The 27,568-nt window shown below is 47.1% G+C and overlaps 1 protein-coding gene across 1 annotated transcript in view; it reads left to right on the forward strand.

Moving 5' to 3' along the window:
- TEX264 (testis expressed 264, ER-phagy receptor) overlaps window positions 1-27,568 on the forward strand; it is a 126,566-nt gene that overhangs the window by 54,801 nt on the left and 44,197 nt on the right. The gene's annotated exons all lie outside the window — the stretch shown is intronic.

The raw sequence follows: 27,568 nt of genomic DNA on the forward strand, positions 1-27,568 counted from the left end.
ATTGGACTCTGGGGGACAGGTCTTGAGAGAGAGGGAAGAACCTGAAGCTGGGTCCATTTGGAACAGACTCGGCACTCTGTGGGAGGAGAGGAACCTAATCTGGATTTTTGAGACCTCCTGCAAGAGACTCTGGGTGCAGCCTTGGGAGTGAGCGAGAGCCTTAACTACATTGCTAGGTTTAGAGAAGAACCTGAAAGGGGTGATGTCCTACCTACCCCACTCTGAAGGGCAGTCCTCTGTCCCCTGCAGGGGAAACCGAGTGGTCCCTGGCAGGCAGTGGAATGCAGACAGATAAGGACAAAATCGCAACCAGCCCTCCCTGACTTTGTAAAGGAGAAACAGAAACACTAATGAGGCTCAGGGTGCGTTTGAATCTTCCAAACCACTGAAGTTTGACTGTCTGTTAGCTCTCTGTGTTTTTGTGTGTTTTCCCTCCCCCCACCCAAAGCTTGGTGAGGCCTTTGTTGATCTAAGGCAGAGGCTGCTGATGAGCTTCAAATTAAATTACGCAGACGGCACAGCTTTACATTTCAAAGGGTTTGAGGGAGAGTTTGGAACGGCTTGGACTTTCTGGAGTGTGGTTTTTTTTTTTTTTTGGAGTAGCTGAGGTGATATTTTGACAGATTGTACAATTCCTGTCAGATGCTAAATCCACAGCTGGTTTTGTGCTGCTTGTTTATCTCCAATTAATATGAGGAATTCATAATGACCATTTATCGGAGGATGGCATGTTTTAGCACAATGTCATGAAAAAAGATGGCAACCCCCCTATGTCTGACTCCCCTATAACATTAGCCACCGTAGTCAGTAGATATGGTCTCTTGTCACGTGGCAGGAGGCATAACCTTTTGTGACTCTGACTCCCAGCTCTCCTGCGTGTCACTTATTTGTTACTCCCTCTCTCTGAATTTTAGTGAAACCAGCCAGTGCCCCTGTGCTTGTCAACTTAATGGCGAATGCTGCTCTCCTTCTCCCCATCCCTGCCCCAAATCCTTCCATCAAGAAAAACATTCTCCAGTGTCTTTGAGGGCAGTTCCAGTTTCCATTCTGTGTCATCCTTGATGGTTCCTTTGAGTGTGTCCCAAGGCAAAAGTGTTGTGTGGATCTGGTCACGACTTGGTTGGATATATCCAAGGACAAGTATCAGAAGGGGTTGGTGACCTCTGAATCAGTCATGGTGTTAGGAGGCTGCTGGAGGTGCTGCCTATCAGAAGAGACATAAAACAAAAGACTTGGCCCCTTGCAGCTGTTGATGATCCCATACCACTATATACAAAAGTAGTAGGGTAGTTGGCTCTGGCATCCTTGCCAGACTCATCTTGGGTAATTATATTCTGCATCCCTGAATTCCCCAGTTAAATATTCTTCGCTTTCTGTTCTGTACTGTTGTGCAGCGTTACTTGATGCTAATAAACAGCTGTCACGTTCCACCTATGGATGTTGGCAATATCTCTGTGCATATAGATGGTCAGTTGCTTGCAACTTCACCTCCATGCACAATCAAGCCTGATGGATAAATAGGAGGGGATGTCAGTTCCTTGACATCTACGAGTAGGATATTTATCATAAGTTGTAGCCAGCTGTTGCTCTGTAAGTGGCGTGCGAAGTCACAGTTTGTGGTAACATCTGTCCAATATTAAAGTGAATCTGAGTTTGACCTGAGGAATGATTCTTTCTGATACTTCATTGTGGCATATTAAAACCAATTTAGGAAACTGGCCATTTAATGTGGTCTAGATCATCAAAGTATAAGTTATAAATGATGGTGCATGAGCATCCAAGCAATATGGATCTGGGTGCTTATTGGAGAATTATACTCTTCTCTTCCCCCACCAGATGTCCCAGTCTGTCACTTCCTGTTGTGCCTCTCACCTAGCACTCATTTCTGAGTCTTGAGATTTCCCTTCAGCCATTTCCCCCTGGTTTTCTTCTGAAAAGCTCTCCATGGGGGCAGAAGCTCTTTGGGTCAGTCAGAACTGTTTGCTACAGAGTGTTGTGATTTTGTTCTCTCGGCGCTCCCCACCCTAGAGCTGAGCACCCCACCTCCAAGATGCTCCCACTCTTTGTCAGCGAAACCTTGTGCTGCCGCTGCACCGCTGGACCATCCCATGCTGCTCTCTGCTCCCTGGCTACCAATCCCAATCTCCTCTGCTTTACGCTGGCATCTTGTGATCCCACATTTGATTGCACTGGTTGCTTTTTGCTCACCTATGCAAACGCCTCGTTGGCACGTCCACCCAGGTCTGCCCTCATACCATGTTATGTTGTATGTCGCTGGATCTGAATGCCTAAGGTTTGAATACTGAAAGATGGACAAAGCTATGACTCTGCATGCTTGGGCTTAGGATGCGGGGAACAGTGCTGTGGGCTGGTTTTGGAGTTAGAATGATGGGGTGTGGATAAATATTTACTAGGGGCCATAATAGGAATGGTGCCAGAAGTTCAGGGTGTATCTGGGATCTTGGGGGTGCTGCTGGCCATTTGGAGTGTAGTTGAGATGTGAGAGTGGCAGGTGTTGGTGGATTGTGCTGGCCATTCAGGATCTAAGTGAGATTTATTGAGTGGTAAGTGTTGTGGGAACGGTGCTGGAGGTTACCAATCTGGTTTGGGGCTCTTGCATGGTGGGTATTGTGGGGAGGGTGCTGAACATGTAGGATATCACTGACAGCTTAGGTTGTAGTCATGGCTATGGGGTTGCAGATCATTGGAAGGATGTTGGAATTGATGGTTTAGACAGGAACATGGAAGGCTGGGGTTGCTGGAAGCACAGAGTATAAGCTGCATTCTTGGGGGGCCAGGGGGAAACCGTGCTGGGGGGTCTGGATGAAGCTGGCTGCCTGAGAGGGAGGAATTCTGGGCCCTGGAGCTGAAAGGAGTATTTACATCTCGAGCTTTTCTTGTTTGTTCCACATCTGCCAAAGCATAAAGGGATGGCAGGACAGACAAAGGCTGTTGAGTGGGGAGGTGAGCCCGGCTCCTTGCATCATTCTTTTCGATTTGATTTTCTCATTGATCCACGTGGTCGAAAGTGTGATTCTGAGCTTGTTAAGGGAAAGCAGCCAGGCTGCAAAGGTCGTGGAAAGCAGCTGCTAACCTTCCCTCGGTCTCTGCCTGGGTTTAGCTTTCTAATAATAATAAAAAAAATGTTCCTATATGAGAAGCTTGCTTTGTGTGTCTGCTTCTCTCCTCCTTGTCAGCACAGGCTGGTAATTGCCTTGCCTTCCACTCTGGCGCCATCGCAGAGAGCTCTCGGGGTTGAGGTAATGAGACCCCCCGGGAGAGTGCACATGAGCCCACAGCTGTGTTGATTTGGTGTCAGGGGGAGGGCAATTACAAAGGGGGAGTGGGACCACCGAATGGCTTCCTTTTCCCACAGCCTCTGACACCCCACCACCTTCTCATTCCTTTTGACCTATTCCAGCTGGTCTTGAAATTCCACATTGAAATGTATGAGTTTATTTTTACAGTCTCCTAATGCTTTCCCTGGGCACTGAGATGTCCACCACAGTGAGTCAATACGAAAAAGGAGTGAAGTTCCTACTAATATGGGAAGCTGAGAGATCCTTGTAGTCCCCTATAGGAGGAAGAGAACCTCTGCTGGGTTTTAGGCCCACCTGTCAGCCTCCATTAGTTTTTCTTCCATGTGCCATTACATTTTAAAGCTGCAGTGACAGTAAGAACTGGTTCTCTGATTCCTTTTGCTTCTAACCACTGTCTTTGTCTCTGATGACCAAAAAAGGTGTAGGATTTTGTCCATGCTGAGAAGGCACATCTTGTCCTTGAGTGAGTGAAGGAAAAATAAGGCTAAAGCATTTCCTTTTGTTGCATTGTTCATATGAGTCCAGGTGATTGTGGGGGAGTCTCTGACGTAGGTGCCCGGCGGCAGCCCAGTAACATTTTCCCTCTGCCTCTCTGTGAAGTAGAGTGAGGTGCGTGGCTGTGTAGAAAGAACATTGGGTTGGAGGTTGTCATTTTTTTTCTTTTCCCTGGGAATCCTGATGAAATTTGCTCCATTTACACATCAAAAGGTGGCTTTCTTTTATTTGGCATTGCTGCCAACTCAGTCTGGGACCTGGATTATAAAACATCCTCCCAGCTCTTCCTCCAGACTGAAATATTCCACCGAGGCTCTACGGAGACCCAAACCCTTGTCCGTTTGCTGAGTTGAAAACGCAGCTTGTGTCTGTGCTCCTCATAGAAGGAATGACTCTCTCAACTTGAAGGAACCTGGACTTGTTCTCCCAGTCTTGGGAATACTTGAAAGACATTACGTTGTGTCGGAACAAATCCTGGAGCCTTGAAATCAATGAGGTCTCCGTGAGCCCTTTCCTCATTTCCCCTCCCAACCTATCTTTCCACCTGCTTTTAGAACATTCTCTCCCATCTGCTTCCCTCCCCTTTGTTCTCACTCCCTGTGTTTGTTTTCATAGTAGCTTGTCCTGCCTTTCGATAAGTTGCATTGTAATATGATGCTGCTCTTTCAGCTCCCTTAATTTTCACTCAACTTTGATTCCAACTGTAGTTTTTTTGTCGCTCAGTCTCATAAGTTCTAGGCTATCTCCTAGCTGGACTCCTACCTTCATCTTGTTGCCGCTCACTGCCTGGGTTGCAGTTTGCAGCTAAGATTTCCTAATGGTAATGATTAACACAGTTGGCATATAGTATCTGGGAAGCTGTAGACTCCAGGGACTTCATTTGCTGTGCTCCCCCCATTTGTTCTCTTCATGTGGGAGCTTGCCAGGATTTCTGGCCTCTTTGCTATTATGTGCCTCTCTCTTTCCTCTCAAGATCATCAGTGTTTTACTGGAAGGGTCATCCATTCTTGAGCCCAGGACTCTAAATGTTGCTTTTCTGGAGGCCTGCAGGGAGATGCATCTTTATTGTTTGTTTTTAATGGGCTGATAAGAGTACAGGAAGGTGCTTATCGTTGGCTCAAGATGACCTTGACATTTCTTTAAAAAACACAAAAGCCTAACACAAAAGGCAAATGGAGCACCATCTCTGTCTGAAACAAATGGTGAAACGGTAAAAAAATAAATAGCCCAGTCTCCTCGGGTCTTGCTCCTCTGGCGACACTCTCCCCCTGCTGAACGGGAGAGAAAAATCCTCATCGACAGGATCTTATATATAAATCAGTATTGAGGGCATAAGGGATTGTCTTGGGGCTAAATCAGCGGCCTAGGAATCAGGAGATCTGGATCCTGCACGTGGCTCTGCTCTAGACTTGCTGTGTGACCTTGAGCAAGTCATTCTGGGCCCAATCCTGTTGCTCTCCTCAGGCAAAACTCCTATTTGAGTTACTAGGAGTTTTGCCCAAGCAAGGTCAGCAGGTTTGGGTCCTTCATTTCTCTGTGTCTTCACCTGTAAAGTAGGGCTTATGATAGCTACTTCACAGGGCTGTTGTGAGGATTAATTCTAATCTGTTTGGAAAATATGATGAGAGTGTTGGATCAAGGGCCTTGTAGAAGGACAGAGTTTTATTATAATTATGCAGAATTGGACCAATGGTATATATTTCCTTGCTTTCATACACCATTACATGACTTTTCCTCCAAGACGTGTCATCCAGGCACGTGTTCTGAAGCTGACCTGATACCACAGAGGTCACAAAGAGGGGCTAGAGAAGCACACTTTCCAGAAAGTAAGGCCTATGGAGTTATTCAATGATAGATAAGTAAACTTCTATGAAAGGGCTGACATTCTGCAGTCAAGGACGGAAAGAACAGTGCAGGACATGAGGCCAGTTCAACAGCTTAGGTGTTTCCCAAAGTCTCTTGTCATTGGTTGAGGCAACAGGGCACATTCTAGAGCACATGCAGTAGGAGTGAGTTTATTTCTGTAATGTGCGTACTGCTCAGGTTGAGTTGCATGAAGATGGTAGCACAGGCTGTTGTCAAGAAGGCAATAAATTGGAAAGCTTGAAGCAAGAAATCTAGATCGAGTATTCCTGTTTTGGAATGACAAATATACAGCTTACAAGAAGTGGAAGGTTGGATATATGACCAGGGAAGAGTATAAAAATATTGCTCGGGCATGTAGGAATGAAATCAGGAGGGCCAAATCGCACCTGGAGCTGCAGCTAGCAAGAGATGTCAAGAGTAACAAGAAGGGTTTCTTCAGGTATGTTGGCAACAAGAAGAAAGCCAAGGAAAGTGTGGGCCCCTTACTGAATGAGGGAGGCAACCTAGTGACAGAGGATGTGGAAAAAGCTAATGTACTCAATGCTTTTTTTGCCTCTGTCTTCACTAACAAGGACAGCTCCCAGACTGCTGCGCTGGGTATCACATCATGGGGAGTAGATGGCCAGCCCTCTGTGGAGAAAGAGGGACTATTTAGAAAAGCTGGACGTGCACAAGTCCATGGGGCCGGACGAGTTGCATCCGAGAGTGCTAAAGGAATTGGCGGATGTGATTGCAGAGCCATTGGCCATTATCTTTGAAAACTCGTGGCGAACAGGGGAAGTCCCAGATGACTGGAAAAAGGCTAATGTAGTGCCAATCTTTAAAAAAGAGAAGAAGGAGGATCCTGGGAACTACAGGCCAGTCAGCCTCACCTCAGTTCCCGGAAAAATCATGGAGCAGGTCCTGAAGGAATCAATCCTGAAGCACTTACACGAGAGGAAAGTGATCAGGAACAGTCAGCATGGATTCACCAAGGGTAGGTCATGCCTGACTAATCTAATCGCCTTCTATGATGAGATTACCGGTTCTGTGGATGAAGGGAAAGCAGTGGATGTATTGTTTCTTGACTTTAGCAAAGCTTTTGACACTGTCTCCCACAGTATTCTTGTCAGCAAGTTAAAGAAGTATGGGCTGGATGAATGCACTATAAGGTGGGTAGAAAGTTGGCTAGATTGTCGGGCTCAACGGGTAGTGATCAATGGCTCCATGTCTAGTTGGCAGCCGGTGTCAAGTGGAGTGCCCCAGGGGTCGGTCCTGGGGCCGGTTTTGTTCAATATCTTCATAAATGATCTGGAGGATGGTGTGGATTGCACTCTCAGCAAATTTGCGGATGATACTAAACTGGGAGGAGTGGTAGATACGCTGGAGGGCAGGGATAGGATACAGAGGGACCTAGACAAATTGGAGGATTGGGCCAAAAGAAATCTGGTGAGGTTCAATAAGGATAAGTGCAGGGTCCTGCACTTAGGACGGAAGAACCCAATGCACAGCTACAGACTAGGGACCGAATGGCTAGGCAGCAGTTCTGCAGAAAAGGACCTAGGGGTGACAGTGGACGAGAAGCTGGATATGAGTCAACAGTGTGCCCTTGTTGCCAAGAAGGCCAATGGCATTTTGGGATGTATAAGTAGGGGCATAGCGAGCAGATCAAGGGACGTGATCGTTCCCCTCTATTTGACATTGATGAGGCCTCATCTGAAGTACTGTGTCCAGTTTTGGGCCCCACACTACAAGAAGGATGTGGATGAATTGGAGAGAGTCCAGCGAAGGGCAACAAAAATGATTAGGGGTCTGGAACACATGACTTATGAGGAGAGGCTGAGGGAACTGGGATTGTTTAGTCTGCAGAAGAGAAGAATGAGGGGGGATTTGATAGCTGCTTTCAACTACCTGAGAGGTGGTTCCAGAGAGGATGGTTCTAGACTATTCTCAGTGGTAGAGGAGGACAGGACAAGGAGTAATGGTCTCAAGTTGCAGTGGGGGAGGTTTAGGTTGGATATTAGGAAAAACTTTTTCACTAAGAGGGTGGTGAAACACTGGAATGCGTTACCTAAGGAGGTGGTGGAATCTCCTTCCTTAGAAGTTTTTAAGGTCAGGCTTGACAAAGCCCTGGCTCGGATGATTTGATTGGGGATAGGTCCTGATTTGAGCAGGGGGTTGGACTAGATGACCTCCTGAGGTCCCTTCCAACCCTGATATTCTATGATTCTATGATACTAGGTGAGTGGAGATCTAAAGGGACAACATCAAGAATTGGGGTGAATACATTGGTATGAACAGCCAGATTACAAGATTCACAAGCCCTCATGACTATCATCTTTGAAATGGGCTCTGACGAAAAGCTTCGTATGTGATCATTTTTACCCCCAAACTCCATGTGCTGGTTTACAGTGTGGGCATCCCGAGGCTGCTGTTTTGCTCACTGGACTGTGCTGACAGAAGTTTGTAGAAGGGAAACCAGCTGCTGTTTCACAGAGGTGGTTCTCCTCGGGCTGGCTTTCCCAGTAATGCAGGACGCTGGAGTCGTCAATATCGTGGGCCACCTGTCACCAGTAGGAAGCACCTAAAGCATCTTTGGCTAGTATTCCTTTCCACTCTCTGCTGCCTTGGATGTGAAATGGAAGGACTCTTCTTGGCAAGAGGCTGAGAAATTGCCACAGCTGCAGTGCTGGCCAACCTCATCAAGGCAACAAGAACAGGCAAAGCAATTTTGCATTGCTCCATTCATCCGTGATGCCAGGGATCATTTCCCTGACCTCTTCCCCAGCTTCCTTATTAATTCTGGGTAGCAGAATGCTGCTGGAAAACTGTCCTCTGTGGTCTGAAAGGAAGGAATTGGTCTCTTGGGACCTGTACTCTGAAATAGATGCAGCCCTCCGCAGCTGAGGTACTGATCTCCTTCCACAGTCAAAAGTGTGTCTTGTCTCAAGGCTACAGTACCTTTGATGTATGGCTGTTGTACTACAAACTTCAGTTGCAGAGAAGTTGCAGAGGATAGCAACAAAAATAATTTGAGATGTAGTAGGTCTGCAATTTTTTAAAAAAGACTAAAAACAATAAATAAGAATAGAATCTGCAAGTACTTCACTAAGGATAAAAGCTAAGAGTTACTGATCCTTAGGGTAACCATATTTCCCTATGCTGAATACGGGCCACCTGGTAAAATTACTCGTATTCAAGCGAGTTCAACGACAATCAATCAGAAATATGTAGTAAAAACATTCAAATTAACATCAAGTTGACTGTTAAAAAGAAATACTGTGTACTTGGAGTCTTTTTATTTACATTCTTATCTTTAAGGCTTCAGGGTTCACATGAGGAGAGGTGACACACACACACCTCTCACATGGGGTGGGGGTGTGTGTGACCGATCGACCCAACTTTCCCTGCCTTGTGCTCTCTGCCCTCCATACCTGGTTGGGCCCCGGGACAGACCTGCCTCTCCTGGTACCTGGCACCGCTGCTTCCTGAGGCAATGCGTAGGAGGCATGCAGGGTCACCGCCCCCCCAAAATAGATTTCTGCCAGGGTTCACACCAGTTTGTGACCAACAACAGCCGGGGATGGGAACTCCTTCCAGCCGCAGGGGAGGAGGGGGAAGGGAAGGGGTGACCTGGCCCGTGTCTTTGCAGTGGTCATCTCTCCACCTCCCCCCCTTCCCCTCCCCCCCCCCCACCCCCAGGCGGGAAACAGCTTGTTCCTTCCTGCCCACATAGTGTTCAAAGGCAGCTAACACCTGCAGGCTGCTACTGGCCATGGCCAGCTACCTCCTGTCCCGATTACAGTGCTGGTAGGAAGGGGTTAAGCCATAAGGATGCATTGTGCACCAGGGCCCAGGGAACCTGACTGCAGGAACTGCGGTGAACCTGGCCAGAGAGGAGGCTCAGCAGGGAAGGGTGCCTAAGGGACAGAGCAGCCCTGCACTCCCTGGGGGAGGATGCAGGGTGGGGGGATGGGGACAGGTGAAAAGGGTGCAAAGCCCCTGCCGGAGGGGGCTGCTGTGGAGCCTGCGGGGTCTGCGTAGGCAGCAGAGGTGACATGTAACCGGCCACTGCCTAGCGCCTGCTCGTACTCGCTGGCCGCTGCAGTTCGCAGCCAGTGCCAACGGAAACGGCCCTGCTGACCAAGAGCCAGCACGCAGCAGGGGCTGTGCTGATGGGCCAGCAGAGGGAATGGCTGGTCCCACGTGCTGCAGCTTTGCCCTGCCACCAGCCTTGCACACCCACCCCCATAATCGGGCCACTTGACCTCACCGCTAGCGAGTGGACAGCTGGTGAGTGGATATGCAGCCAGCAGCAGGACCCGCCAGTACTGCTGGGGTGGAAACAGAAAATACGGGACAATTTGCCCATTTTTAAGAAATAGTCAGGACAACTGCAGGAGGGCTTAATATGGAACTGTTCCTTTAAAAATGGGACATCTGGTCACCCTACTGATCCTCATGCTTCAAGGTGCAAGTGATCAACTGGAGTCAGGAAGAAATTTCCCCAGTGGTATATAGTATAGCATATTTGGGTACATTGTGGTGGCTTTACAGCCTCCTCTGATGCATCCATAATTAACCACTGTTGGAGATAGGATAGTGGACTATTGGAGCAGGTATCGGGGGTAGCCGTGTTAGTCTGTATCCACAAAAACAACCAGGAGTCCGGTGGCACCTTAAAGACTAACAGATTTATTTGGTCATAAGATTTATTTGGTCATAAACTTTTGTTTATGCATCTGAAGAAGTGGGTTTTTTACCCACAAAAGCTTATGACCAAATAAATCTGATAGTCTTTAAGGTGCCACCAGACTCCTTGTTGTTAGAGGAGGGACGCTCCTATATTACTGTGTCTGTTTTGATCACCTACCTGCTTCCCAGCCTTTATAAAAACCCATTTTTCAATAATTCACTGTTCTTAGGCTGTCATGGGCTGTCCAACAGCCAGAGGTCTACTTTGTAGGGTCACTGAGGGACACAGCCATAGCAAGTGGGGGCTTTTTGTTTGTGTGTGTGTGTGTGTGTGAGAAGGAGAGAGACTTTGGATCAGAGAGGGTTTTGGAAGTACTGTAGCTGTGTTGAGTTATCTGCTTTCTGTATCTTGTCGCTATATCACTAGCAAACAGCTAGTCTCCAGTCTTGCTCCCGCAGCCTCTAAACATGACAACCTCTCTCTCGGCTGTTCCCCTTGGAACTCCAGCTGTCCCAGGGCTGCTTTTAGAAATGAACGTGTGGCATCTGTTCTGACGGCTAGCGTGGTGCCTTCCCACTGAATTATTGCCTAATCCCAGGCAGTCTTTTTAGGATTGGGTGGAGAAGGGAAGGTTGTTAAGGATGGGCTGGAGAAAAGGAATCCCTGGTGATATGTACTTGTTTCCTAGGAGACAGGACAGAAGAGAAGTGATATTTTAGTGACTTTTATGGCAGCCTCCATCAGGCAATCCACGCACTTAAAAAAGAAGCCACTTCCTCTGGTTTCGTGGCGTGGTGTGGAGGATAATTGAGTGGAGGGACTAAGAGGAGAAGGGGTTTGTGAACTCGAGTAACCCCTCCCAGCGCTGTTGTCAGCCAGTGGTCTCCAAGCTGGGGTGGGGGGAAAGCTCTCATGCTGAGGAATTCACACCTGTCCGTTTTTGCACTTACTGATTTTGCTGTGTCTGACAGCTGTCACTTTCCAGCTCCTCTGGCTCCGCTGTGCATGTGCATATGTGTGCGCCTGGGAGGGAATGGCCAAGTGTTTCAGCAATGGGAAGTGTGAGGAAGATAGACGAGGTGTAAATTGCATGGTGGCTGCCTCAGCCAAGGTGAAAATGAAAAACTCTCCCGTCTTTTGTGCCAGGGATTCTCAGATTCCAGATTCAAAATGTTCTTCCTCTCTTCCCCTCGCTCACTACTCCAGAGGGCGTTTTGTGAGCTGATTTCCCCCCTGCCTCTCCTGCAGTCTGGACTGTTATTGATTCACGAGATGGTGCGCTCCTTTCATGCGCCCTAGCAGAACAACTGATTCTTTAATTTATATTTAAGTCCCTACTTACACAGAGGGGCAATGAAATGTGTCGTCCTCCTAGCGCAGAGACCCAGGCAGAGGTGTTTGGTCATGGGAGGTGTGTTAATTGCCAAGTGACGCACTTTGCTACCCTGGAGGGTTTTACCATCCTGCCTCGATTTTTAATTCTAGCCTTACCTGTATCTTCTAACCCGCATGGCATTTAATTACTTGATGCTGTTTATATTTTGTGCTTTGCCTGCTGACTGGCATCCAGGCGAAGGAGAAATAGGCTTATGGATTCTCTCGAGTGAAATAATATCATCGTACATTTATATAGCACCTTTCACCCCAAAGGATCTGCAAGCTTGTTACAAAGTATGGGAATATGGGAATTGCTTCACTGAAATGCGGCCATCTCTTAGGAGGAATGCAGCAGGTGTTTAACGGTGCACACCAACGCTACCCAATGAGGACAGTGCTTATGTGTTTACCTCTTAAGAACACAAATTGTTGTTTGAGCGAATCTTAGGTCTACAGTTTAGGAGCTTCCTTGGCAAGTGTGACTCTTGATGACAACAAATGGTTAGGGCTGCAGTTTTATGGTTTATCCAAAAGGCAGCACTTCCAGCACTCTCGGTGCTATGCTGCGGCCTTGGTTCAGTACTGATGCAGGGATGAGTGCTACTTCTTGGACCGCTGCTCCTGAACTACCTGAGATTCCTTGAAGGATTTGACCCCTGCTGACCCTGGTTGGCTGATGAGACCTGCTGAAATCCAAGGGGTGGCTTCTGGTTCCATGGCTGCTGGGTGATTGGGCGCCACGGATTGCGTGACAATCCTTGAATTGGCAGCGTCCTCAAATGGTGCGGCGCCCCTGTGCTCAGCCAACTCAGAAAATATCCAGAGCTGCCCCTTCCAAGACAGAACCTGTTTTATTACCACGAAGGGTACGTGTCCATCCTCTATTCACCAGCATCAGCCCATTCTCATAAGGCCAAGATGTTGCCCTGGCTCATTGTGTACTGAAGCCCAATTATCCATCCCTTCCGGCCACAAAGCACCACTCTCCCCTTTGCCCCTCACTATCAGGGGTGGGAACTGCCTCAGGGCTCTCTATCCCCCATTCCCACCATGCTGTGACCACAGACTTCTCCATTGCCTGTCTTTTTAATGACATGAAAATAATAGTGTGAATATTAACTCTTGTTCTATAGACCATTCTCCTTTAACTCAACAAAGCCCATAAAAATAACCAATAATAGTAAACAAGGCTTATGGATTATTCTCTCTCTCTCTCTCATATACACACACACACAAACTGCTACACACACAGCGAGTTACAGCAACTCTGCAGAGGTGTAGTCGAGCCAGACCACCACGTCGGTACTCAGCGAATCAGCTCCAATCCATCACTCAATAATATATTTGTACCCTGACGGCAGGCAGGCAGCAGTGATGCTGCATCTGGACCAGAGCGTTAGACATCCTTAACTCACAGATAAAACACCTCCTAAGCTAAACAAAACCTCATTACAATTAATTGGGCCAGCGTAACGGCATTGTGCTTAGCAATTTAAACTACAAAAGATTCCAGTTCTTTTTCTAGGCTTGGCCTTACTCTGCCAGGGATTGGAATCATAGAATATCAGCGTTGGAAGGGACCTCAGGAGGTCATCTAGTCCAATGCCCTGCTCAAAGCAGGACCAATCCCCAACTAAATCATCCCAGCCAGGGCTTTGTCAAGCCTGACCTTAAAAACTTCTAAGGAAGGAGATTCCATCACCTCCCTAGGTAACACATTCCCGTGTTTCACCACCCTCCTAGTGAAAAAGTTTTTCCTAATATCCAACCTAAACCTCCCCCACTGCAACTTGAGACCATTTCTCCTTGTTCTGTCATCTGCTACCACTGAGAACAGTCTAGATCCATCCTCTTTGGAATCCCCTTTCAGGTAGTTGAAAGCAGCTATCAAATCCCCCCTCATTCTTCTCTTCTGCAGACTAAACAATCCCAGTTCCCTCAGCCTCTCCTCATAAGTCATCTGTTCCAGTCCCCTAATCATTTTTGTTGCCCTCCGCTGGACTCTTTCCAAATTGTCCACATCCTTCTTGTAGTGTGGGGCCCAAAACTGGACACAGTACTTCAGATGAGGCCTCACCAATGTTGAGTAGAGGGGAATGATCACATCCCTCGATCTGCTGGCAATGCCCCTACTTATACATCCCAAAATACCATTGGCCTTCTTGGAAACAAGGGCACACTGTTGACTCGTATCCAGCTTCTCATCCACTGTAACCCCTAGGTCCTTTTCCGCAGAACTGCTGCCGAGCCATTCGGTCCCTAGTCTATAGCGGTGCATGGGATTCTTCTGTCCTCTTCCTTGTTGAACCTCATCAGATTTCTTTTGGCCCAAACCTCTAATTTGTCTAGGTCCCTCTGTATCCTATCCCTACCCTCCAGCGTATCTACCTCTCCTCCCAGTTTAGTGTTATCTGAAAACTTGCTGAGGGTGCAATCCACACCATACCCCAGATCATTTATGAAGATATTGAACAAGACCAACCCTTGGGGCACTCTGCTTTATACCGGCTCCCAACTAGACATGGAGCCATTGATCACTACCCGTTGAGCCCGACAATCTAGCCAACTTTCTGTCCACCTTATAGTCATTCATCCAGCCCATATTTCTTTAACTTGCTGGCAAGAATACGGTGGGAGACTGTGTCAAAAGCTTTGCTAAAGTCAAGGAATAACATATCCACTGCTTTCCCCTCATCCACAGAGTCAGTTATCTCGTCATAGAAGACAATTAGGTTACTCAGGCATGACTTGCCCTTGGTGAATCCATGCTGACTGTTCCTGATCACTTTCCTTTCCTCTAAGTGCTTCAGAATTGATTCCTTGAGGACCTGCTCCATAATTTTTCCAGGGACTGAGGTGAGGCTGACTGGCCTGTAGTTCCCCAGATCCTCCTCTTTCCCTTTTTTAAAGATGGGCACTACATTAGCCTTTTTCCAGTCATCCAGGACTTCCCCTGATCGCCATTAGTTTTCAAAGATAATGGCCAATGGCTCTGCAATCACATCCGCCAACTCCTTTAGCACCATTAGATGCAGCGCATCCAGCCCCATGGACTTGTGCTCATCCAGCTTTTCTAAATAGTCCTGAACCACTTCTTTCTCCACAGAGGGCTGGTCACCTTCTCCCCATACTGTGCTGCCCAGTGCAGCAGTCTGGGAGCTGACCTTGTTCGTGACGACAGAGGCAAAAAAAGCATTGATGCGTGCAGTGTACCTGCCTGGGATCCAAGGGACTAGTCAACAGAAAGGAAGGAGGACCCTCAGGATTATTATTCATTATTTGCATCACCGAAGCGTTTAGGAGCCCTAGTCATGGACAGGACCCCATTGCACTAGGTGCTGTACAAAATGATGCCACTCCTTTTAACAAGAGGAGCCAAACTTTCAGCTCCCTTGATTACATGGGGATGTGGAGGAAACAGGAGGGAAGGATGGAGGCCCACAGTCCCCACCAACGGCAGGGGTTGAGCGTGTTGAGTATGTCTACCTTATTGAGTGGAGGAATGCAGAGAAGTGGGAGGCAAGTGGGCAGGCCAGTGCAGGCCAGCCCCTATTCTCTAAAGAGGAGCATGCTGTGGAGACGAGGCAGGGAAGGGGAAATAAAGGTACTGCGAGGGCAGCTGAGTAGCCAGTCCTGGCTGCGGTCTGATGTTAGAATAGCATTTGTGTCTGTGCGTCTGTCTGTCTCCTTCTGTAGGTGCATCATCCATTCAACTGCGTGTGTATTGGCATGTCCTTCCGGCCCTATCCATCCACGTGTCTATCTGCATGTCCTTTAGTCTGTGTCCAGGCATTTGTCCATTCATTCTGTATCCTCCTGTCACTGTGTCCTCAGAGTGAATCTAGTTTAAGTGCCATATCTCTTTGTTTAAAGGTTAAATAATAAAATGAAATCTCGCCGCATGCTACCTCTCCTCCCCTCCCCGCTGTCAACTCCCCCACCCTTGCTCGCTCCCTTTAACTCCTTTTTATTACTTCCATTTTGAGAGCTGTCAGTCAGGCGCAAGGCACTTGACTGCAGGGCGGGGGTGCTGTGATCTCTCCCTGGTGTGTTTATTTCCAGATCAAAAAATCAGATGGATGAAGGCAAAGTGGTTAGTCAGAGAGTGGGGTGTGTGGGGAAGTCGTGGAGCCTTCTGGGGGCTGGTTTGTAATGAGATGGGAGACTAAATGGGAGAGGAGTGTGCCGGCTTTCTAAACAGCAACCCAAGCATTGTACAAATGCATTGCCCAGTAGTGGGCTCCAACTACTTCCTGCAGGCTGTCAGGCCCGTCGGAGCAAGCCCAATGTGAGTTTAAAAGCATAACAAATGCAAAGAGCGAGGAACATGTGGCCTGGTATATAACAGGCAGGGACTTGGGGTGTGCTGAAAGTAGAACTGCCCTGTCGTTTAGCTTCGCTGCTGAAAAACCAGGTGCCTCGTGCAGTGCTCAGTTACAGGTTTGGAGGGTTTGCAAATAACCTCACAAATATCCATCCCCCCCACCTGGGTGATCCCTGGCCAATGAGCCCTGTGGAAAATGGGGAGAAAGCTGATGTTTGCAGAGCGAGGTAATCTTGCTAGAAGTCTAAATAATAAGATGGGTGAACTAGAGTGCCTTGTGTTAAATGAGGATATTGATATAATAGGCATCACAGAAACTTGGTGGAATGAGGATAATCAATAGGACATAGTAATAGCAAGGTACAAAATATATCGGATGGACAGAACGGGTCATGCTGGTGGAGGAGTGGTACTATATGTGAAAGAAAGCGTAGAATCAAGTGAAGTCAAAATCTTAAATGAACCAAACTGTATCATAGAATCTCTATGGATAGCAATTCCATGCTCGAATAATAAGAATATAGCTGTGATGGTTTCGATCACAGAGACCGCCGTTGGGACTGTCACCTGATGTGCTGAAATTACCTCTGAGCACGTTTTCCCTGCCAGCTTGGGACTCCAGAACACTGCCTTGTTGAGCCAGACATGACAGCCTGCTGCAACACAGACTCAGGGTCTGGGCCACGCCCCCAAAGCTGCAGACTTTAACCAAAAACAGCTGAGCAGATTACCTCTCCAGCACCCAGACACCAAGTTCCCAATGGGATCCAAACCCCAAATAAATCCGTTTTACTCTGTATAAAGCTTATACAGGGTAAACTCATAAATTGTCCACCCTCTATAACACTGATAGAGAGAGATGCACAGCTGTTTGCTCCCCCAGGTATTAATCACTTACTCTGGGTCTATTAATAAACAAAAGTGATTTTATTAAGTATAAAAAGTAGGATTTAAGTGGTTTTAAGTAGTAACAGACAGAACAAAGTAAGTCACTAAGCAAAATAAAGCAAAAACACGCAAGTCTAAGTCTAATATATTACAAAACTGTTTACAGATAATATCTCATCCTCAGAGATGTTCTGTAGCAGGGTGCTGGTGCAAAAGTAATTAATTAGCCCCTGTCCAGTCAGCTCCAGTCAGGGGAAACAGATTAGGGCTGATGGAAAAGGCCTGATGCTGGCCTGAGGATTGGCAACACCTGCTGGCCTGACAAGCCAAGGGCTATAAAGGCTGGGAGGGAGCCAGAAGGCTAGAGGGGCAGCCAGGGAGAAGTAAGTCAGTCAGTCAGTCAGGGAGGGAACTGGAGGTCTCCTAGCTGAAGGCTGGCTCTGCCTGGAAAGGAGGAGAGTAATCCTGTAAAACTTGTACATAGATGGACAGTGATGGTGGGACGAAGTTAAGTTAATAAAGACACGGGTGTTGCACCACCCTGAAGCCTCTCTAAGCCTTACTGGGGAGGACAAGTGGGCCCCAGGAAGATGGGTGGGTTGTGGACCCAGTTACATGTTCCAATAAGCTTCTTTCACAGACTAGCCTCCTTCCTAGTCTGGGCCCAATCTTTTCCCCTGGTACAGTCCTTGTGAGTTCCAGCAGACATCTCAGGTGGTAAGCAGGGGATTTCTCATGACTGGCACCTTTGTCCTGCTCCACCTCCTGTTATAGCTTTGGTCACTTGTCCTGTGAGACCCCAGCCTCCGTTCTTCCTGGGCTGGCCCACACATACACAGGAAGGTTTGCAAATAAACAGACCCGTGTACAGTTCATTGATTCTGCAGCACCCTTAATGGCTTCCACTTAATATATTTACATTAGTAATACAAGTTTATATCTTATTCTCATGATCCAGACATAGAAATAATACATGCAAACAAATAGGATGAACACACTAAGTGAATTATAAGCTTTGTAATGATACCTTACAAGAGACCTTTTGCATAAAGCATGTTCCAGTTACATCATATTCACATTTATAAGCATATTTTCCCAGAGCATATGGAGTGCAACGTCACAATAGCAGTAGGGATATACTACTGACCACCTGACCAGGATGGTGATAGTGACTGTGAAATGCTCAGGGAGATTAGAGAGGCTATAAACATAAAAAATTCAATAATAATGGGGGATTTCAAATATCCCCATATTGACTGGGTACATGCAGTCTCAGAATGGGATGCAGAGATAAAGTTTCTTGACACCTTAAATGACTGCTTCTTGGAGCAGCTAGTCCTGGAACCCACAACAGGAGAGGCAAATCTTGATTTAGTCCTAAGTGGAGCAAAGGATCTGGTCCAAGAGGTAAATATAGCTGTACCTCTTGGTAATAGTGACCATAATATAATTATATTTAACATCCCTGTGGCAGGGAAAACCCCTCAAACCAGCCCAAGACAGTAGCATTTAATTTCAGAAAAGGGGACTGCACAAAAATGAGAAAAGTAGATAAACAGAAATTAAAAGGTACAGTGCCACAAATGAAATCCCTGCGAGCTGCATGGAAATTTTTTAAAGACACCATAATAGAGGCTCAACTTAAATGTATAGCCCAAATTAAAAACATAGTAAGAGAATAAGTGCTACTGTGGCTAAACAACAGAGTAAAAGAAGCAGTGAGAGGCAAAAAGGCATCCTTTAAAAAGTGGAAGTTAAATCCTAGTGAGGAAAATAGAAAGGAGCATAAACTCTAACAAGTGAAGTGTAAAAATATAATTAGGAAGGCTAAATAAGAATTTGAAGAACAGCTAGCCAAAGACTCAAAAAGTAATAGCAAAAAATTCTTTAAGTACATCAGAAGCAGGAAGCCCTAAACCACCAGTGGGGCCACTGGACAATCGAGATGCTAAAGGATGATAAGGCCATTGCGGAGAAACTAAATGAATTCTTTGCATCGGTCTTCATGACTGAGGATGTGAGGAAGATTCCTAACCCTGAGCCATTGTTTTTAGGTGACAAATCTGAGGAGCTGTCCCAGTTTGAGGTGTCATTGTTGGAGGTTTTGGAACAAATTGATAAATTAAACAGTAATAAACCACCAGGACCAGATGGCATTCACCCAACAGTTCTGAAGGAACTCAAATGTGAAATTGCAGAACTACTAACTGTGGTTTGTAACCTATCATTTAAATCAGCTTCTTTACCAAATGACTGGAGGATAGCTAATGTGACACCAATTTTTAAAAAGGCATCTAGAGGTGGTTGAAACTATAGTAAAGAACAAAATTGTCTGACACATAGATGACCACGACTTGTTGGGGAAGAGCCAACATGTTTTTTTCTACAGGGAAATCATGCCTTACCCATCTATTACAATTCTTTGAGGGGGTCAACAAAGGGGATCTAGTGGATATAGTGTACTTGGATTTTCAGAAAGCCTTTGACAAGGTCTCTCACCAAAGGCTCTTAAGCAAAGTAAGCTGTCATAGGATAAGAGGGAAGATCCTCTCATGGATCAGTAACTGGTTAAAAGATAGGAAACAAAGGGTAGGAATAAATGGTCAGTTTTCAGAATGGAGAAAGGTAAATAGTGGTATCCCCCAGGGGTTTGTACTGGGCCCAGTCCTCTGCAAGATATTCATAAATGATCCGGAAAAAGGGGTAAACAGTGAGATGGCAAAATTTGCAATGGTACAAAACTACTTAAGATAGTGAAGTCCAAAGCAGACTGCAAAGAGCTACAAAGGGATCTCACAAAACTGGGTGACTGGGCAACAAAATGGCAGATGAAATTCAGTGTTGATAAATGTGAAGTAATGCAGACTGGAAAACATAATCCCCAACTATACATATAAAATGATGGGGTCTAAATTAGTTGTTACCACTCAAAGGAGATCTTAGAGTCATTGTGGATAGTTCTCTTAAAACATCCACTCGATGTGCTCCAGCAGTCAAAAAAGCTAACAGACGGTTGGGAATCATTAAGAAAGGGATAGATAATAAGACAGAATATATCATATTGCCTCTATATAAATCCCTGTTATGCCCACATCTTGAATACTGCTTGCAGATGTAGTCACCCCGGCTCAAAAAAGATATATTGGACTCGGAAAAGGTTCAGAAAAGGGCAACAAAAATGATTAGGGGTTTGGGACAGCTGCCATATGAGAAGAGATTAATAAGACTGGGAATTTTCAGCTTGGAAAAGAGATGACTAAGGGGGGGATACAATAGAAGTCTCTAAAGTCATGACTGGTGTGGTGAAAGTAAATAAGGAAGTGTTATTCACTCCGTCTCATAACACATGGACTAGGGGTCACCAAATGAAATTAATAGGCAGCAGGTTTAAAACAAACAAAAGGAAGTATTTCTTCATACAATGCACAGTCAACTTGTGAAACTCTTTGTCAGAGGATGTTGTGAAGACCAAGACTGTAACAGAGTTCAAAAAAGAACTAGATAAATTCATGGAGGATAGGTCCATCATTCGCTATTAGCCAGGATGGGCAGAGATGGTGTCCCTTGCTTCTGTTTGCCAGGGCCTGGGAGTGGGCGATGGAATGGATCGCTTGATGATTGCCTGTTCTGTTCATTCCCTCTGGGGCACCTGGCATTGGCCACTGTTGGAAGACCAGATATTGGGCTAGATGGACCATTGGTCTGACCTAGTATGGCCATTCTTATGTTGTGTTCAATCAATAATTTGAATGGTTACATTAGACTAAATTAGACAGGCATGCTGCACTGAAGTCAGCAATGCCTTCCAAGGCTGCTTTATCTAGCCTGGGTTAAGGGAGAGAGCATGTGGTGACACTAGTCAATCTGGCAGCTAGACAGTCATGTTCCACCCTAGAAGCAGCTGCATCTTGTTGGCAGATGAGGTGCTTCCTGGAGATAATTTGTCCAGTCCTTTGGGATCTCTATGGATGGAATGGGCTGTCTGAATTTATGCCTTCCACAAGGTGATGCCATTAAATGTTCTATTCCCCAGTCATAACTTTGTGTGAGAAGTAGTTGATTTCCAAATGATGATAACTGGGCAAGAACTGTGTTTATTTTAATTAATAAAATAACTGTGTTTGACTTTTCCAATCAAGCTGTGTATTTAAAAAGAAGAGAGAAAATCTGTGGCATTTTCTGCTCTTGGTTACAGCTTTGCAGAGCCATTCAAGTCAGTGGCATTACTCCAGATTTACACTGTGGAAACTGTGAGAAACGGGTTTGATCCCTAGAGTTTCCATTTATAGTCAGTGCTTTTTCTCCTCTGCGGCACATGCAGTGTCGTCAGATCCTCTATCTGGGAGAAAGGGAAGGCAGATCGCACCAGCCCCTGGCAGTGACAAGATAACATGCAAACAGCACACTTCAAACCAAACAACAGCTTCTCTGTGACTCTGGGGACCAGCCTTTCTCCAGTAAGTGTCGTGCTTTATTGGGGGAAAAGCTGCAAACACACAAATTATAGGCCCGATTCTTGGTTCTGCTGCGGCCCTTTGTGCTGCTCGGCCAGCATATAGTGGCCGTAAACTGAGTGGACCGGGTCTCCTGGAAATTCCCTCTGGGCAAGGTCCCTGGCTAGCGTAGAACTGGTATAAAGGAGCCATGCCATACCCTCTCATCTTTCCTCACCCTATCCTGGTAAAGGCTGTGGAAAAGGGGTGTGGCTGGAGTGCCTCTGCATTCTAGCTCTTCCTGGCTACTTGAATGTACTCTTGGGGCTGTGGGCGGATGGGTGTAAATTAGAGTGCCCTGAGGCTGCTCTAGTGCCGGGGCTGACCCAGACTCAGATTTGGGGAACTGCAAAAGTGGCAGCTCTGCCAAGCTGGGTTCCACCTGGAGGTCTCTCTGGGCATTCACTGGGACCCTGGTGTCATTTTCTACTCTGTAAGGGCCAAGCCCTCTTCTCCAGTGCATGGTATGTGTCATCAGGCTGTGAGCAGGGGAGCTGCAAGGAATCTCCTTACCCACTCTGCAGTATACCACAAGTTGCAGGAGCCCTGTTGCACTCTCTCCGTTAACCAGGGGCGCTCTGACTCCTGGAACCCAGGGAGAGTACCAAGGGGGCAGCGAAGGAATGTGAGTGATGAAAAGGCCCTATGAGGTACTGGAATTTTTGTTTACCTACGGCCCCCATCTGGTCTCCAGCACTGGAACATCTGAGCACCGCCCAACTTGGATGTATTTACCCTCAGACCACTCCTGTGCTATGATCCCCATTGTACAGATGGGCAGCTGAGGCACAGAGAGGCTGAGTGACATGCCCAGGGTCACCCGAGAAGTCTGTGGTAGAGGAGAGAATTTAACCTGGGTCTCCCCAGTCCTGGGCTAGCACCCAGACCACTGGACCATTTGTCTTCATGGATGTAATGAAGCAGCCTTTGGCGGGACACTTCTGAGAGTATTAATTCAGGACAAATTGCTTAGAGCAGGGCAGTTACAGCCCAAGCTAAGTCTTCTTTAGTAGGAGAATCTCATGTGCTTGGTGTATCCCAGTTTTTTCAGGTTGGGTATGCAAGCATAGTGGGTCATTAGAGGAGGGCCATACTACTAAGGGGTTCCTTCACTACTAAGGCACACCAAACCAGCCAACAGAGAGGACTTTGGTTTCACCCCACTGGCTAACCAGAAGTCATACAAGCAATTCCCTCAGACACTTCAGTTTCCCAGTACCACCACCAGCGCCACTCCTTATGGGGATGAATGGTTATGAAAACCAATACCCCAGTAAAAGAAAAAAAATTCTCCTGATCCCAAAGGACAGAGCCCCAGACCCAGGTATATATACCAGTTAGATCTTACCCACAAATCACGCTGTTGCCAATCCTTTAGAATCTAAAATCTAAAGGTGTATCCATAAAAAGAAAGAAATATTGATGAGAGTTAAAATTGGTTAAATGGAATTAATTACATACAATAATGGCAAAGTTCTTGGTTCAGGCTTGTAGCAGGGATGGAATAAACTGCTGGCTTAAGTTAAGTCTCTGTAGTACATCCACAGCTTGGATGGGTCATTCAGTCCATTGTTCAGAGCTTCAGTTTGTAGCAGATTTCCTCCAGAGGTAAGAAGTGGGATTAAAGACAAAATAGAGTGGTTTCTGCAGTCTTTTATATCCTCTGCCATGTAGAAGGACACCCCTTTGTTCTTACTGTGGAAAATCACAGCAGTAAGATGGAGTTTGGAGTCACATGGGCAAGCCATATGTCCCTGCATGACTCAGTTCTTTACAGGTAGAGCAGCCATTGCTCACATGCTACCTTGAACGTTCCTGAAAAGGCTCCTCCTATGTGGATTGGAGTCTCCCAAGGTCCATTGTCAGTTAAGTGTTTCTTGATTGGGCACTTAATCCGAAGAATTCTTTCTAAAGAAGCTGACCAAATGCTTCACTAGTGCTACTTAGAATCAAACACATTGAGTTACAAGTACATAGCCAATATTCATAACTTCAAATACAAAAATGATACACACATACAGACAGCATAATCATAACTACCAAATTACAACCTTTTCATAGACACCTTACTTGACCTCCTTTGTACAAGATTTGGTGCAACTATAGGACCTTGGTTGCAACAGTGAGCTAAACGGTCACAGTTCATGTCAATAACATCACAATGGGTGGTTTGCTGTAACATATTCTGTGGGGGACGGGGCTCTCTGGCTAATTAGGAGTGATGGGAGAGGTGAAGGAGGGGGTTAAGATTCTAGCCAGTAGGATTATGTGGTGTTTCTTGGTTCTGACTGGCTATGTGATGTGTACTGTGAGGATTCTGTTGAGGGCTACTCAGTGTGGTGCAGGCTGGGAGGGGTACCTAGTTTTCTGCCATGCATCTCTCTCCATTCCCACTAATATGAAAGGAGTCTGGTGCATGGCTTCAGCGGATGGGTTGCATTGGGAAGCCATCTCTCACAATTCTGGCATGTGGTTTACCGTCCATATATGTTCTGGAAGGTAAATGTCTCAGGTTTGCTTTGAAAGTTGTATTAAACGCTGGGGAAAGAGCCAGATGAGCAATGCTGGAGGCTGAAGTCCTCTATTTGAGCAACAGGTGCATCATGGGCCGCTGCGTGCAAACCTCCCCTGTGCTGCCCATTGCCAGCGTGCCACAAGGGAATTCAGTCCCAGGCTTCTCTCCTGAGCCTGCTAGCAAAGGTTGGCAGTATCTGCACTGCTGGTAAGGGTTCTTGTGATGAGGGAAACGGGTGGCTTGTGAGGGGTTCAGGCCAGTGGACAGAACAGCCATCTGATGGTAACACATTTCAGCTCCTACTGACATTAGCTGGATTTGAACTGAAGACCTGGCACTGAAAGGCTCCTCGTGTTACTAGCAGTGGCCTGAGGCCATCAGTCCAAAGGGAAGCATTAGGGGTCTGTGGCACATTAATGTTTCAAACCTAGGCTTGTGCTGTTCGTGCTGCTACTGTGGAAAAGCAGATACACCGTGTGCGTGCCCTTGTCCGGAAGCAGAGATGTTTGCCGTGTATCTGAGGGCCAGGTTGTAGAGGGAGCATCTGCCAGGATGATTGGTCTCACTCCCCTGCTGGTTTTCCAGTAATGTTTCAGCTTTATAGACAAGCACGCGTGTGGCCAGAAGGCACCAGAACCATCAGCTCGAGGAAAGTGACAAGCGTCCCATTGAATCTGAATCTGTAACTTTCCCCTCACTCACGTTCTGTCATCTCTGCCCCTCCTCTTAGCTCATCTTTTCCCCTTTTTGTATTTCCCTCCTTCCCCTTCATTTTTTATGGTTTGAATCTGGCTGCTCCTCTTGTGGCCAACATCCCATTGAAGCCAGTGGAGTTTCCCTCAAAGTAAGGACTGCAGAGTTTAGTCCCAGATGTGTATACATCTGAAGCTTAATGAAAGATAAGAGACGAGAGAAGCTCAGCTACTGTGGTGATGGGTTGGGATAAGAACCTGTCTTGAATGGAGAATAAATCTGCAAGTGCTTAAACCCTGCCACATTGGGATCCTGGTTCTGGTTCAGTGGGAGGTCGAACAGGTCTTGCACATGTACAATCCTGCATCATCAACCAAACGTTCTTCCAAGGAACAGATGCCTAGAAATGGCTGGATCTGGAAAGCTAAATTCCCCTCTCAGCCCAGAAGTGATGTCTCTTGGCTGGGTCCATTTGTGGAGCTGTTTGGGGGAATCTAAGCTTGAGTAAGTATAAAGCCTGAATCCTCTTTCTTCTGGGCATAGGATGGGGTCAGAGTGACAGACCATTTGAGCACGTGGGGAACGCAGGCCTGCCTGTCGTTGAAGGTTGGTGCGGCAAACCAAGCCATGAGGTTTTCCCTTGCTGGTCTTCTGACAAACGCCGGGTTCTTGCAGTGCTGGGAGATAAAGCAAATGCATTTGGTGGCATTTGAATTTCCAAGCAGACAAGCGTGGCTAAGCCCGTCCCCGCATGCCCTGGCTCTCTTTCTGTTTCCCGACAAACTCCAAGGGGCAGCATGCGGCATTAACAAGTCATTTCCTTCTTTTTTAATTTTGACAGGATTCAACTTGTATTTTAATGACTTCAGGTTGCACTGTAAATTAAATTTTAATTAGATCAGTCCCTTGTATGAGCAATTAAGAAGGCCTCTGAAGTGAAGACAGACCAGGTGCTGAGCTGGGGAAACCTGGGGTGATATGGAGTTGGATTGAAGAGACGAAAGGTTTCCCTCCCTGGTCCCCAAGGGGCAGAGTTTGGCAGCTGAGGCATTTTGCGCTCCAGGGTGAAGTTTTGGGTTTGGGGAATACGCCCTTCCGTGGCTCTTACAGCCAGTGTTTGAATGGCTGAACGTAATGTCCCTCTGCCTACCTGTCTCCATCTGTCCATTTGGCTCTGGACTATTCCCTTTGGGGAGGAAGAGGTTCTGATGACTGTGGGCCTGATTCTCCTTTGCCTCTTTGCACTGAAGTGGCATTTCCAGCCACTTAGGGCCCTTTTGCATGTCCGGAGCAGTGTATGTGACAGTCAGGCTTGGAAGGATCAGTTTCGGTTACTGCCTTTCTCTGGGGTGGCTAGGACACAAGCACAAAGTGCTAGTGGCAATGGAGGTACCTATGAGCTGTCTCAGTTCTGCCCTCTGAGGGCTCCGTGCGTATTATGCCATCCTTTCAGTGTTTGTGCTCCCGGCAGGTTCTTTGGTTAGTGGGCTAGGTGCTCATTCTTGCTGTATGGAGCTTCGTGGCATCTGTGGGTGCTGGCGTGGGGTCTACTTCCTGGTTTTGCTCTGACTCGCCACCCTTTGGACTGAAGGGAGGCCTGTTAGCGTTGGGCAAGTGTTGGATAAGAGCCGTGCTTGCATGGGGTTTGATTTGTCAGAGGCGCTTTGTGTCTTCAAAAAAATAGCTCTTGCTGCCAAGAATGAAGATGGGAAATTGTCAGTCTCTGCCTCTCCCTCCTTTGAGTCTGCAGCGTCCATTTATTCATCTATCAGCTGTCCCTGTCAATCTATCTGCCGTGGTGTATCTGTTATCTGTCTGCCCATCTATCCATCATTTATGCCTCTTGCTGTTCAGACCAAACCTGATTTGCTTTCGCTCGGTGCATTGGTCCTTTTGCAGACCCAGAGAGCTGCTATTAACCCACTCAGTGGCGTGCTCTAGGAAGGCTCTTCCCTGACATGGGTACATTCCTGGTGGTACCTTCACTTACGTTGTATCAGCCTCCCCGTTCCCTGCAGCATGGCACTGTGATCATGACATTATCGGCTGGTGCTAGAGCTCATAACTGCACCCTCTCAGACTTCACTATTATAGTGATGGTTTTAAATTATGAGCTCTTTCTACGAGGCCAGGGGCACTCCTCCCTTTTCTGCTCCATTCCTACTAAGACCTGGAATGACTCTCCCACAACCAGGGACCTGTGTTCAGTTACTAGAAGAAGACGGCCCTGCCCCGAAGTGGCTACAGTCTGAGGAGTAGAACACAGCTGCAGTCTTGACTGGGAGCAAGCGGGTGGCACAAACAGGCAGATGATGTGGGCTGGCCGGTGGGACTCACTTGGCCTTTAAGAGGGAAAATGCCATTGTGCCAACCCATGGGCACCAGCTGTGGGGCAGCTAGCCAGTTTGCTTGCTTGTGTTCCTTGTTAGCTGCCCTTTAAACCAGCTGGAAGAACAGAGCTGGGCAGCAGCCACAGAACCACAAAGCTTACTCATTAACTGGGAGTGGGGGATAGGAGAGCATGGAAGTCCGCTCCTCACCAGCACAGGGCCCTCTGAGGAGAATCTACTTACCTCCTAAGTGGGGATGCCTGACTGATCCTGGAGATCTGAGTTATCTATAGGCTCTGTCTTTTCCTTTTGCAAATCATCCACTCTCCTCCAAAGCTGACATCTAAGTCTGTTCTCATCAGCCAGCCTGCAAGCAGATGTGAGCTACAACTTCTCTTCATCCCATCCGGCTCGTAAGCAGGACTGTCAACCTTGCTTAGCAAGGATGGTCTTGTGGCTGAAACACAGGGCAGGGAGTCGGCTGCTATAGGATCTCTGTCTGGCTTTGCCATGGACACGCTGTGTGACCTTGGGCTCCACTTCTCTGTGCCTCTGTTCCTCCTCCTGCCCCTTCACAGCCTGAAGCCTGCCC

This window comes from Chelonia mydas, chromosome 7, assembly GCF_015237465.2.
Source record: "Chelonia mydas isolate rCheMyd1 chromosome 7, rCheMyd1.pri.v2, whole genome shotgun sequence".
NCBI lineage: Eukaryota > Metazoa > Chordata > Testudines > Cheloniidae > Chelonia > Chelonia mydas.